Here is an 11,153-nt window from a genome sequence, read left to right on the forward strand (position 1 = left end):
GCCCAGGAGAAAGAGGAAACTCAAATTTATGTCAAAACCCAAGCGTGAATGGGAGCAAAGATCACACACACACAACCTTTCAAAGGTAAATGTAAAAAGAACCGTCTGGCTAAATTTATCTCTTTGTCAGTGAAAAATAGCCTAGGCCTTCGCCACGTCTGTTGCCAATTCTTAAACTGAAGGAGAAAAAGCAAACGCTACTACAGTGCAGCTGCATCAAACAGAACTTCCAGCCAGGAGGAAAATGCCCAAGTCTGCCGGGGCCATCCAACCCCACGGCCGCGAACCACACGTGGCTCTGGACCGCTTGGCATCTGGCTGGTGAGACTGAGGAAGTCAATTTTCAATTGTATTTAACATTAATTCATTTATATTTGCATAGCAACAGCCACAAGTAGCTCATGGCTACTGTACTGGCCAGCTCAGCGACAGACACTCACCCAAGAGCTGGCAATCTCTTTTCCTTCAATAAAATTACAGTCCTAACAGCTGGCACTGTGGCATAATAGGTTAACCCTCTGCCTGCAGCGCCTGCATCCCATGTGGGTGCTGATTCGAGTCCTGGCTGCTCCACTTCCAATCCGGCTCCCTGCTAACAACATGGGAGTGCAGCAGAAGATGACTCAAGTCCTTGGGCCCCTACACCCACGTGAGAGACCCAGAAGAAGTTCCTGGCTCCTGGCTTCAGATTGGTCCAGCTCCAGCCATTTGCAGCCATTTGAGGAGTAAACCAGCAGATGGAAGACCTTTCTCTCTCTGCCTCTCCCTCTCTCTTTCTGTGTAACTCTGCCTCATACATAAATTTTTTTAAAAAATTACAATCCCTGGCCAGCGCCGCGGCTACTAGGCTAATCTTCCACCTGTGGCTCCAGCACACCGGGTTCTAGTCCTGGTCGGGGCGCCAGATTCTGTCCCGGTTGCTCCTCTTCCAGTCCAGCTCTCTGCTGTGGCCCAGGAAGGCAGTGGAGGATGGCCCAAGTGCTTGGGCCCTGCACCCGCATGGGAGACCAGGAGGAAGTACCTGGCTCCTGGCTTCGGATCAGCGCAGCGTGCCAGCCATATCACCCATTTGGGGGGTGAACCAATGGAAGGAAGACCTTTCTCTCTGTCTCTCTCACTGTGTAACTCTGCCTGTCAAAAAAATAAAATAAAATAATAAAAAAATTACAATCCCAACTAACAATATCCTAACTTATGGTCAAAATTATTACTTCTTTTTTTAATTTTACTTATTTGAAAGGCAGAGTTGGGGGGTAAGGATATCTTCCACCCACTGATTTGCTCCCCAAATGGCCACAAAGGCTGGGGCTGGGTCAGGCAGAAGTCAGGAACCGGGCACACCATCCGGGTCTCCCACGTAGGTGGCAGGGGCCCAAGCACTTGGACCATCTTCCACTGCTTTCCGAGGCGTATCAGCAGGGAGCTGGATCCAAAACTGAGCTCCCAGGACTCAAACTGGTGCTCAAATATGAGGTGACAGCATCGCAAGCAATGGCTTAAGCTACTGTGCCAAAATGCCAGCCCCTAAAACCAGTACATCGCAGGCCCCAGCCCTGCCGAACTGAGGAAGGTTTGAAACCAAAAAAAAAAAAACTACAGAAAGTGATCCTGGTGTGTCATTTCCTGTATCTGTGCTCTGAGGCTCCAGTTTGCATTTCTGTACACCAGGGCTCCCAGGACGTGGAAATCTGGGCTTGCTGATGCATTCCGCCGCCACTGGATCAACACCACACGCCCTCATCCCACAAGGCCTCCGGAACGTGAAAGCAAGAGCTCTGGGCAAGTTAACCTCGGGAAGCTGCCGTCTCCTCAAGGCTAACGTGAAGTTAGCATCCATGTCCCCCTCCCACGAGGGTTCCGTGCAAATGAAAGCTTGCAAAGTGCCCAGCAGGACCCGGGAAAGAGCAAGCCCTTGCCCAGAGGGGAGCTGCAATTATTATTTTGTCAATCACAATAAGAAAACCTGCAGCTTTAAACAAACAAACAAACAAAAAGTGCATGTTACGGTCTGCGGTCTGCGAAGTTTTCCCAGGTCCGCGCCCTTGCAACCTGTACCCCAGGTTGTGGTAAAGCAGCTCCTGTCAAAACACCTTCTGGGGTCCTGACATCTTGGCACCCACAGTCAATCTCTAGAAAGGCAATCACCCAGCTGGGTGCACCACGAGTCACGGAAACCAAACCACAGCCCTACTCTGCGGAAGGCGCTGTACCAGGCTCGAGTTGGAGAGGAACAGTCCCCACACAGTGCCATGCCGCGTGTCCCCTGCAAAGGTGGGCTGGCACTGCGACACTGACAAGGCGCAACAATTCCATCCCGGGTGTGCCGCACGCCAGAAACTTCCTGGACCAGCCAAGGCCAGCTTCTGCTGCCAGTCCCACCCAGAGAGAGAAAGGCATAGGGGGCCCTACGGGAGACAGGCCCATTGTTCCCTCCAGGACCAAGAGAGGGATGGAGGCTCACGGGCCGTGTTTCTCACTGAGAGGCCAGATCCCTTTCCCAGGAGAGCGGCTCTCTGCACCTTCACAGAGCAAATAGTGGCCGCTGGAATCCGAGGGGAACCTCTACCAAGTACGTGTCAACGAGACGAATAGGCCAGAAATCCCCACAAGAGCTTCTAAGCACAAGCTTAGTGGAATCCTGCAGGGTCTGGGGTTATTTTTCTCTTTACAGAAAGCACTCAAGCAATCTGGTTTCATAACCGAGAGTGGGTTCCCCTATGGAATCCCCTTCTCTGAAGATCTCTACAAATCAGAGATTCACCTGACTGGTCACAGTAATCCAAGTCTGACCCCATTTCCTGGCACAGTCAGGGACTTCTTCCCACTCTCCACCCCAGAAAAACGGGTTGCAGTCTGTCTCTGGGAGGCCTGACGCCTGGTCTTTCTGACCCAGTCAAACCACGCTCTCCACTTCGGGACAGGAAGTCAGGGTTGGTTGTAGAGTCTGGAACCTCCTCCTTGCTGTCTTTGCTGAGAGTACAACACGGTACAACCAGGTTGGCAAAAGGCCTGGCAGCCTCCTAGAAGATTCACACACACCTCCCTCCTCCACCACCCGGCAATTTCACGCCACAAGAAACAGGAACATGTGTCCGCAGGAAGACGGGCACACAAAGCTCCGAGCAGCTTTATTCACAGTGTGGTGGGAAACAGAGCAGGGGTTGCCACCGCGGGGTCGGGGCAGGGACGACGGGCAATGGGGAGGAAGGAACTTCCTGAGCCGATGACAGTGTGCTCGTCCCAGGGGACTGGAGCCACACAGGTGCACGCATCTGTCAGAACATGACGTAAACAACTGGAGATCTGTGCATGTCACCACCTATACATAAAATTAACCTTCAGAAAAAACACGGCCACGGGCAGAGCTCTCATCACATGTGAGCTCAGGTGTTTAGGAAGGCACTGCATCAGGTCTGTAATTTACTTTAAAACATACAAAACAGTAAGCTGGACCAATGGGTGGCGGCACGGGCGGGCAGATGTGTCAAGAAGCCAGCAGGCGGCCAGCGCCGCAGCTCACTAGGCTAATCCTCTGCCTGCGGCGCCGGCACACCGGGTTCTAGTCCTGGTCGGGGCGCCAGATTCTGTCCTGGTTGCTCCTCTTCCAGTCCAGCTCTCTGCTGTGGCCCGGGAGGGCAGTGGAGGATGGCCCAAGTGCTTGGGCCCTGCACCCCATGGGAGATCAGGAGAAGCACCTGGCTCCTGACTTCGGATCAGCGCAGTGCGCCAGCTGCAGCCCGCTGGCCCCAGCGGCCATTGGAGGGTGAACCAACAGCAAAAAGGAAGACCTTTCTCTCTGTCTCTCTCTCTCACTGTCCATTCTGCCTGTCAAAAAAAAAAAAAAAAAGAAGCCAGCAGGCGTACATGCTAATTACAGATGCCAGGTATGGGCAGTTAGGCAGTCACTGTTCTTGCAACTTTGCTGAATCTTAAAACCTGGACTGGTGGGGTAGTGTGTCCCGGTTCCTCTGCTTCCATTCTGGCTCCCTGCTAACGTGCCTGGGAAAGCAGAGGGGGTGACCCACGAACTTGGGTCCCTGCCATCCACATGGGGACCTGGATGGAGCTCTGGGCTCCAAACTCTTAGCTTTGGCCTGAGCCAGTGCAAGCCATTGTGGCCATCTGGGGAGTGAACCAAAGGATAGAAGATTCTCTCTCTCTGGCCGGCGCCGTGGCTCACTAGGCTAATCCTCCGCCTGCGGTACTGGCACCCCGGGTTCTAGTCCCGGTCGGGGCGCCGGATTCTGTCCTGGTTGCCCCTCTTCCAGGCCAGCTCTCTACTGTGGCCCTGGAATACAGTGGAGGATGGCCCAAGTCCTTGGGCCCTGCACCCGCATGGGAGACCAGGAGAAGCACCTATCTCCTGCCATCGGATCAGCGCGATACACCAGCCGCAGTGCACCGCCGGCCATTGAAGGGTGAACCAACGGCAAAGGAAGACCTTTCTCTCTGTCTCTCTCTCTCTCACTGTCCACTCTGTCAAAAAATAAATAAATAAATAATTAAAAAAAGATTATCTCTCTCTCCCTCTATGTGTGTCTTTGTGTGTGTGTGTGTAACTCCCCCATTCAAATAAATAATCCTTAAAAACAATGGGGCTGGCACTGTGGCACAGTGGGTTAACACCCTGGCCTGAAGTGCTGGCATTCTCTATGGGAGCTGGTTTGAGACCCAGCTGCTCCACTTCCAATCCAGCTCTCTGCTATGGCCTGGGAAAGCAATAGAAGATGGCCCAAGTCCTTGGGCCTCTGAACCTGCATGGGAGACCAAGAGAAGACTCCTGGCTTCAGATTGGCACAGCTCCGGCCGTTGCGGCCAATTGGGGAGTGAACCATTGGATGGAAAACCTCTCTCTCTCTTTTTTTTTTCTCTCTCTCTCTGCCTCTCCTCTCTCTGTGTAACTCTGACTTTCAAATAAATAAATAAATCTTTTTTTAAAATGGGATGGGGGAAAGGTAGCATCACAGTGCTCTCTCCTTACTCTATCACATTAGAAATTCAGCAATGTTGGGGCCAGTGCTGTGGCACAGCAGGTTAAACCACCACCTGCAGTGTCGGCATCCCATACGGGCGCTGGTTCAAGTCCCGGCTGCTCCACTTCCGATCCAATTCTCCACTAATGCACCTGGGAAAGCAGTAGAAGATGCCCCAAGTCCTTGGGCCCCTGCACTCGTGCGGGAGACCCGGAAGAAGCTCCTGGCTCCTGCTTCAGCCTGTCCCAGCACCGGTCATTGTGTCCAACTGGGGAGTGAACCAGCAGATGAAAGGCTCCTCCATCTAGCTCTGCCTTTCAAATAAATAAATCTCAAAAAAAAAAAAAAAATCAGCAAGGCACCCAGGCCCACCAAGCCATGGGCCGTCCTGGTTTCAATCCTACTGGAGCTTTACAGGAACTCCCATCACTCATGCCAAAGATTTTCTGCCTGTTTCCCTACAGACAAAGCGGTTACTTGAATGTAAGCCAAAAATTCCCGCTCAAGAGGGAGACAGAACTCCCTGACTCAGATTCCCAATTTATTCTTTCAATCCCTGCACCAAATTTATTAGCTAACTGCACAGCACTCCATTTCCCTTTGCCCCACGCCCATGCAGCCAAAAAACAAACAAAGAAAACCCAGGCCAGACACTTGATCCACAAATGCAGCCAGAGGCTATGGGGGCTTGAATTCCTCGGGGCAGGCCAGAAGCCCCGCCGAGGGCAAAATCAGAGGATGCAGAGCTCAGGCCGAGGTTAGAGTGACTTCATGAGGTTAGCGCACAGGCACGGAGGAGCCCGGACAGCTAGTTGCTGGAGCCGGCTGTAGGGTTTAGTGACATCTGGGGTCACTTGAACTTGGTGGGGATTCAGCTGCTCAGAGGTACCAATGAGGAATGCGCCGGCCCTGCCCCCAGTCTCTCACATTACACGCGGCTTCCTTCCCCGCCCGGCCCCACTTATCCTGGGATGACACTCGCTGGCCGGCCCGGGCTGCCCAGCACCTGGGAACCCCGGAACTCAGTGCCGACCAAGGGCCGCTGCTGGGCACCGGGGCGGCCACTCGCGGAGCTCTGTCTCGGACTTTTTTATTATTTAAAAAGCACTTTCCTCGGAACAAACTCGCTGACACCACCCAGCGTCCCCGAGGACCACACAGGGCGGCCGAGCGCGAGCACCAGGGAGCGCGCCCGGGGCTGGCATGAGCAGCGGCCTCCGCCGGTTTCTCCCCGAGGCGAAGGGCAGCAGCCCCAGCCCCGGGACGCGCCGAGCGCGCCACGGTCAAGTGAGCCTCCGAAACAGACGTCCCCCTCCTCCCCGCAGCCGCCCACCCAGCCTGGAGAGCCCTGAGCCCGGCAAAGTGGGTTGGGGTGAGGGGAGAAAAAAAAAATCCCCTGCAGCCAGGGAGACGTTGCCTCTGGCGCCGGGGACTCCCGGCGAGCCGGGTCTCTTCCCCCGAGCGCGTGGCGCGTGTGCGCCCGCCCACTCCGTACCCCTGCCCGGGAGCGAACTGCACCCGGGCGCACGCAGAGAGGCGGCCCGGGTGCCCTCTCCACCCTGCGCTCCGGCAGCCTGGACTCCGTGTCCCGCTCCCGCCCGATCTCAGCCGAGGACCCGGGCGGCAGCGTGTCCCCGACCCACCTGTAGCCTCAAAGCTCCCCCTCCACGACCCTTCTGGGTGCCCTGAACCGCAGAGCCCACGACCCCACAGGCTGCTCCGGGAAGCTTCTCCCCACGCGGCGCCAGGGATTCACACCCACCTCACCTCCCGAAAGAAAGTTGGCCCAAGACCCCCCCGCCCCGCGGCCACACGTGGGCCCTTCCCCGTGTCCGGCTAGCGCCGGGGGATCCTCCCGCCGCTCCGGCGCCCAGGCACAGGTCACCTGCAGGGGTCGGGGAGCGCCACGCGGACTCGACCGGCCGGCCGGGCACCGGGTCTGCGAGGCCGCAAGGAGGGCTCCGCGCCCGCCGACACCCCCCACCTACCTTTCGGGGACCGGCCGCGGAGAAGGCGCGGGCGCGGGCTCCCCGAGATTGCGCGCGGCGTCCCGGGAGCAAAGTTTGCGCGGTGCACAGGCGGCGGCGCGGGAGGGCGTGGGCGCCGGGGCGGGGCCGGGCGGCGGCGGCGGCGTCCGTCCCTCCGGCGATCAGCGCGTCGGTCCCGGCCCGGAGCCCGCGGCTGCCGCGCTCCCGCGCTCGCTGCGCCCCGCGCCCCGCGCCCGGCGCGCTCCGGCTCCAGCCCCGCCGCGCCCCCGCCGCCGCGCGCCCGCCCGCCCGCTACACTTCCTCTTCCTCTGAACTCATGGGCGAAATATGCGTCGCGGCGTCTTCGGGGGAGCCGCGCGGCCTCAGCAGCCCTCGCCCTCTGCGACCCGCGCCGCCAGCAACCCGCGAATCCGAGGAGCACAGACCCTCCCTCCTCGCCCCTGCTAACCCAGCGTGTGCGCGGCCCGGGGAGCGCAGCCGGCATGCCATCCAGGGGCCGGGGGCTGGGGTGTAACGAGAGGACCCGTCTCCGCCCGTTCCACAGGTGGCAGCCTCCCGGGCGTCGCGAATTACTCCTCGGGAGTTAGCGATGCTCGTCACACCCTCTCGTGCCTACCTCACTTGGGCAGCGGTTTGAAAAACCAATCTTACCTGGCAACTTGGGGCCGACCTAGGAGAAGATGGTCTAAAGAAAGCCGCGCGTCCGGGCTGCCTTAGCCTGGTGAAAATGGGCGGCGGCGAGCCCGCGATGAGGGACTTTCCTTGTTGGAACTGTTTTCCACAACAGCACGCTTGTGGTGCACGGCGGAGAGGCGGCACCTAGTCCCAAATGGTCAGTCCGGGAAGACTTCCCCGCTGCTGTACCTGGTGACGGTGCGGGACCGGAGTGGGGACCTGCTGCCCTGGGCCTCTTCCTCCCGGGTTCCTGTGTGGGACCGTGTTTGGGTGGCAGTCTGTCAGCGTCGTCATCGGGGCCCTGGCACAAGGAGGCTGCAGCCATCTAGCGAACCATGTCCATTTTCTGCTTGTGCGAAGAAGGGTCCTGAGACATGCTCCCCTCCCCCGCCCCCGCCAGGGAGGGCTGATGGAGGCCCCAGGGGTGTTACAAGGAGGTCCTTTTGGTGCTAATAACCCCACACCCAGGGCAACGGAGGGGTCTTTGGTTTCCAGAAACTTGGCACCAGAGCGCACAGATTTTCTTCTTCCTTGTTTTTCTGTGGCCGTTTTGGTTCTGTTTTCCTGCCCCTCTCCCACCCCCCACTTTGTTTCCTGGGTTCCCCCTCCCCGCCCCCCACCTCCTGTCTTGGTGTCAGCACCGCACCACCATCACGTTTCTCTCCCCCTCCCGGGGGGGGGGGGGGGTAACAAGACCCGCCCCGCGCAGGTTCAGCTGGGAGTCTGTGCAGCGGTGCCACTGATGGTCTTGCACACCCACCAGGAAGCCACAGACAGAGAAGGGTCTTTGTGTTGTGTAAGGGCCCCAGGCCCTGAGCGACTTAGGCCCACCTGAAACTGTCCTTCGAGGGTCCCCACACTGGGGAAAGAAATTAACCTTTACAAGTGTTAACCAGACTTCACAAGTGTGTGTGTGTGCTTCTCAAAGTTAAAAAAAAAAATAATAACTAAATAAGATAGAGAAAAGGGGGAGGTGGCTTGCAGGATAAGCTGGTGGCTGTTGGGGGAGGTGGTTAATTTCCTTTAAGCAAATCATTTCCACCTGATCGGGTTTGCACCGAGTTGTTTTCTTGTTTGGAACACCGGGTCCTGGAGGTTAATAAGCTATCCTGATTGTTTCCATTTTCTTGTGCTCAGTATCCTCCTGAGTACTGATGGCCTGGAGATGTCTTAGATGACTTCGCCTGTTTGGGTTTGGCTTGCCGAGGCTTTCTCAAGCTCCTGGATGTGCTGATGCTTCCAACCTAACACATAGTAGGTGTTCAAAAAAATAAATATACTGATAGGAGGGGTAGGTGAGTCATTAGCATCCTGATACCTTTTTTAAAGGTTGCTTGGTTGGTTTGAAAAACAAAGCAACAAAGAGAGGGGAAGAGACCACAAGAGACAAAGAAATCTCCCAGGGGCTGGGCTGTAGCAATAGTAGGTTAGGCCATGGCCTGTGGTGCCAGGGGCACTGGTCTCCTATGTAAGTTTCAATTCCTGCTGATGGCCTGGAAAGCAGTGGAAGATGGCCTAAGTGCTTGGGCCCCTGCACCTGCATGGGAGACTCGGAAGAAGCTCCTGGATCCTGGCTTTGGACTGGTCCAGCTCCACCCATTGTAGCCATCTGGGGAGAGAACCAGTGGATAGAAGACCTCTCTCTGTGTCTCTTCCTCTCTCTCTCTCTCTCTCTCTCTCTCTCTCTCTGTAACTCTGCCTCTCAAATAAATAAATAAATCTTTAAAAAGAGAGAGAGAAAAATTGTCCATCAGCTGGTTCACTTCCTGAATACCCATAACAGCCAGGGCTGGGCCAGGCTTTGAAGCCAGGAGCCCAGAACTCCATTCAGGTCTTGCACAAGGGTGGCACTTACTCAAGCACTTGGTCCATCTTCCGTTGCCTTCCCAGGCACATTCGCAGAAAGCGGGAATGGAAGCAGAAGGGTGGGAACTTGAACTGGCACTCTGATACTGGATGCAGGTGTCCCGAGCAGCAGCCTAACCCACTGCCCCACATCCACATCGTTTAGAGCTCCGTAACCTACATTCAGCAATCATCAGAGTATTCTAATTCTTTCACCTAGAATACCCAAGGAGGAGCCAGTGGCTGGATTTGCTTGTGTTGTGCGCAAAGCTCTCTCCATTTTCCACTCGGCTGCTGTGCACTGGTCAGCCAGCGGATAGATCTCGGGCAGCTGGGCCTTACCTCCAACTGACCTCGCCTACCCAGCATCAACCCCAAAGATGCTGGAACTGCATCCTGGTGGGTTACCTTGGCAACCTCACAATGTCATCTGTTAGAATGTCCTAGGGCGGCAGCTTTTAATTCTATCACAGCGGTCTCATCGGGGGTCATGTAATAGTGCTGGTTTTGCTCTGCTCACACTTCCTCCCCCTATGATTTAACACTAAGTACTCAGGGAGGGAGCCGAACACGGGGGAAACCAAGCTATTACTGCACGACAGGTCACAGATGGCCCCAGAACTGGGGTCCCGAGTGTGTGGAGTCGATAAAACGCAGGCCCCAAGTTAATGGGGAAGCTGAGCCTCTCCGACCCCCCGTGGAAAGGAGAGGCGTTAAGCCAGCCTGGGCAAGTGGCGGAAGCAGCCGTTCGTGTAAAAGCTCAGGGAGGGGAGCCCCCGCTGGAGCAAGTCTCCCTGGATCCCAGCAGCGCCAGCCAGCTCTGGAGGCAATCCAGGGCCCAGGCACCGGCACCTCTGGCTGTGTTGTCACCACACGGAGGCTCAGAGGGAAAGAGAATTCCTGCCAACCTTCTACCCTGCCCACCCTGGCCCCACCATGTCCCCTCGCTCAGGCCTACCCCACTCAGAACTCAGCTCCAAATAACTCCATCCTCCGTTATTCCGGGGCGAGCGATCGCAGCTCATGGCAGAAAATGGACACAACCAAAGCTTTGGAACCTGAGCAGCTTATTGTCCTAGTGGTGTATTTGCAGGATCACCAAGCCCGGATCTCAGGGAGAAGTAAACTCATCTACACCCTGGAGGCACAAGAATTATTCATTTTTATCATCAGAGTTAATATTTTAAGTGGGTTTGCAGCCACAGTGAGATCAGAGTTTGGCCAGCTGCTCCCTACTAAATGGTTTCAGGCAGCTGGCCCCCCTTAGGAGACGAGACGCAGTGTCAGGGCCTGAGTCCTGTGCCCTGGAGCCAGGGGGTCTCAGAGGAAGCCCCTGCCCTTTGTTCGTTGTCGCAGGCACAGCCCTTGCAGAAAGTGGTGTCCCTGGTCACACTGGAGCAGAACACGCTTGTGCCAGTGTCAAAACCAGACTCTGGCGCCCTCCGTGGTGCGGCAGTGTGAACTGGGTTGGGGGCAGGGAGCTTGTTAGGTTTTGTTTTTTTTTTTTTTTTTTTGTACATGCATTGATCAGCCAAAGCCAGGACTTTTGTCCAAAGTGTAGTCAAACTAATACTTTGCAAATGCCACCCACAGGCATCACCAATTTGAGGGAAGTTTGGATGCCGGCCAAATGCTCCATTCACTCACACTCACACCCACGTATTGTTATTCG

The 11,153-nt window shown here is 56.2% G+C and overlaps 1 protein-coding gene across 4 annotated transcripts in view; it reads right to left on the minus strand.

The window, feature by feature from the left end:
• RFTN1 (raftlin, lipid raft linker 1) overlaps positions 1–7,919 on the minus strand; it is a 225,572-nt gene extending 217,653 nt beyond the window's left edge. The window contains exon 1 of one of the 4 annotated variants that reach the window (XM_002716182.6): positions 7,613–7,919. The gene's annotated coding sequence lies outside the window, so the exon portion shown is untranslated. Of the gene's footprint in view, positions 1–6,961; positions 7,238–7,612 lie in introns of those variants that run through there. The other 3 variants (XM_089332280.1, XM_051818491.3, XM_089332279.1) reach the window with 3 other exon arrangements.
• Positions 7,920–11,153: the final 3,234 nt, after the last annotated feature.

The sequence above is a fragment of the Oryctolagus cuniculus genome, chromosome 4 (assembly GCF_051225735.1).
Source record: "Oryctolagus cuniculus isolate XC-2025 breed Fujian yellow rabbit chromosome 4, ASM5122573v1, whole genome shotgun sequence".
In the NCBI taxonomy this organism is placed as follows: domain Eukaryota; kingdom Metazoa; phylum Chordata; class Mammalia; order Lagomorpha; family Leporidae; genus Oryctolagus; species Oryctolagus cuniculus.